We start from the raw sequence: 2,982 nt of genomic DNA, 5'->3' as shown, positions 1-2,982 counted from the left end.
TCGGTGGGGATGTTTGAGTCACGTTTCGTTGCCACCGCAAGGTAGAAAGGGGTCTATCTTACGGGATTTGGGAAAAGCCAATTGTGTGCGCGAGATGACAGATACCGGGCACGATATTAAGCTGCAGTTAATTTGACCTATCTGCCGTTTGTTGACAAATTACGCTGTTTTGTGATAGTTTGTACCATACAAAGAGGGCTTTAATGAGTGGTGCGAATGCTATTAAAGGCACACGACGATGCTGCAAACCGAATGCGATCAGCTCAATCAAAGGGTGAAAATTGCATTCACCTTCACCATTGCACAAAAGTGCAACAGCATGATGGAGATGTTTTTGAAAAATTTCAACCCAAATACGCCACCCCATGCGAGAGCGCCAATTCATCACCCGGCCCGGTTGCGCGCGGGATTTCCATCATTAATCCTGACCACATAACGTGCTCGAGGACCTGGCGATTCGTGGTAGCGCGTGTCCTTTCGCATCCGGTGCGCTATCCATCTTCATCCTCGACACGGTGGTGCTTCTCGCTTTCACCACCAATCGGGCCTGAAGGGCTGAGACAATCGAATAACACTCAAACGATCGAAAAAAAACCGTTAAGAAGCCACGGACGCAACACGGAAAGGGAAAATAGAAAAGAAAAAAGGAAAGAAAATGAAAACCAACCCCAATGCTCTAACATTCTAACGCAACAAGGCCAACCGTGTGCACGCGCGTGGAAGTGGAAAAAAGCTCCCCCGGGGTCGGTTCGTCGAAGCAAACAGAAGTCTAAAGTGAAGCAACGAGCTGGCGCACGCAAGGGGAGAAGAAAATACACGACCATGTCGGAGGGGTGCTTCCACTTTCGGTTTCGGTTACGCCAAGTCGTGCTCGGAACTGGGTGGCACAAGAAAAAAAAAGAAAAAAAGGAGTGCTTATCGCACCGTCTCCCGCATCAGCCTTATCTAATTCCCGGTTTCTCACTGTTTTCTCGTATTTTCCTTCCAGGGCGGTTCTGCTGACAGCTCAACAGCGATCCATTAGGTTCGTGGGGGTGGCCGTGGACAAGCTCCAAACCGGGGATGGAACCGGAAGACGCCGGCGGACGAGCAAACAGCGAATTTGGAGAGATCATTTTGAGCGCCGCTGGGCCGGAAAAGCACACCCACTAAACGAGAGAGCGAGTGAGAGAAAGCGAGAGATAGTGTGCAAGTGATAGAAAAGAAAAATATCGTCGGAAAATTGCTCATATACAAAAAAATTGCATTACAATAAAAAAACTGAAAAAGATTCTAAAAAAATAATTGCATGAGGTCATATATATCACATATATCTCTCATCATATCATCATCCAATCTCTATATATCTCTCTTTTTAGGTATTTAAATTGTATTTTTCTACTTAATATACAAATTCTTAAAAGAAAAGGTGTGCATGGGTTATTATATTATCTACTTTGTCAATGCATTGTATCAAACTCAAGTTTAAGTATTAGATAAAAGCACCTTACAATCGCAATTGTCGTTGAACACAAAACTAAAACCAACATTGATTTAAATGTTAGTTTATAAGTATAAATTAATCTATTAAAATATAATAATAGCTTCACTCTTAGTAGGTACTTTGCAAATTATTATGTTTCTACTCCGTGAAAACAATTTTGATAGTACAATAACATAATTTCATTTTATGTTTGCTAGAGGAAAAATCATTGTTTTCCTGAAACGTTCACCTTGCCAATATATCTGCTTCCTTCTTATGCAAATTTTATTATTACTAGTCTGTAGTCCGATTTCTTGTAGTTTGATTTATCCTTCTTGTGCTTAATGATATCTAGTGTCTGTAACAGCAGAGTAAATATATAATCATTTGCAACAAAAGGGTAGTATATTAGATCTCATAGTTCCCAGATGGGTTACAAACCAGCATAACAATCATATGAAATTATACAGTGGTGTGAGCAATGGAATATGCAAAAAGTTATGTTGCTGATTAAATATAAAACTGTACATTTATATTTCGTTAAACATTAAAGAAAATATTATTAAAAAAAAAGCAAAGGAAAATCATACTTTTCGATCAAGTTGATATTCTCTTTAAGTTGAATTTTTCTGCACCCTATTCTAAAGATCATTGCATAACCGTGGCATAAATGTAAATGTCAATATTGCAAAATATTCAATAGAAAGATTGAAAAATACTTTTTATGAATTAAATAATTTACATTTCAGGCATTGATGCTTATAAAAGAGTTCAGTGCTTCGTTGGTACGGCTGTTACTAGTCAATATTGTACAGTTATGTTCGTTATGTTTGGTACTACAGCGCGTATACCAAAAAAATCAAATCCATTTTTAACATATTTGCGGTTCGAAGTGGGTCCGAAGCGTTTCACCATTACATTATCATATGTTAAAGTATGTTTTAGGAAAAAATTGGAAATAAACAATTTTAAACATTTTTGTAAATCATTACCAAAGTCGAAAAACATGATTTTTTTTAGTTTTTTATTTGCTTATAGCCCAAAAACATGTATTCATATAAAATTTATAATTTTTGTTTTATTTTTATTCAAAAGAAGACTAATTTATGTTTCTAATGATATATAATTTACCTATTTTACACCTCAATGTACTACTAAAATAGTAAGTTGAATTGTGGGTACTGAATCGCTGAAAATTGAGCTTTTTGGCAAGCTTTTTTGACTTTGGAGCTTTGTATCTTCGATACAGATATAAATGTAGACTTCTAGCAATTTCGGAATTTTCTTAGTTAACTATCTGACTTTCAATCACCAATATCAGATTTAGCATAAGCGAATAAAAAAAAATGGAACTTATGACCGCCCTTGCCCCTACGTGGAGTGGTGAAAAGTGGACAGTAACACACACAGTGGACAGTGGACGACAGCTCGGTGGCCACGACGGCCCAGCAAGGACAACGATGGCAACCGGAAGTGATGGCCGACGATCCGTGACTGGCGTTCGGTGGCTGACGCTGGGC

This window comes from Anopheles nili, chromosome 2, assembly GCF_943737925.1.
Source record: "Anopheles nili chromosome 2, idAnoNiliSN_F5_01, whole genome shotgun sequence".
NCBI classification, from domain to species: domain Eukaryota; kingdom Metazoa; phylum Arthropoda; class Insecta; order Diptera; family Culicidae; genus Anopheles; species Anopheles nili.
Note: the sequence above shows the minus strand (reverse complement) of the source record.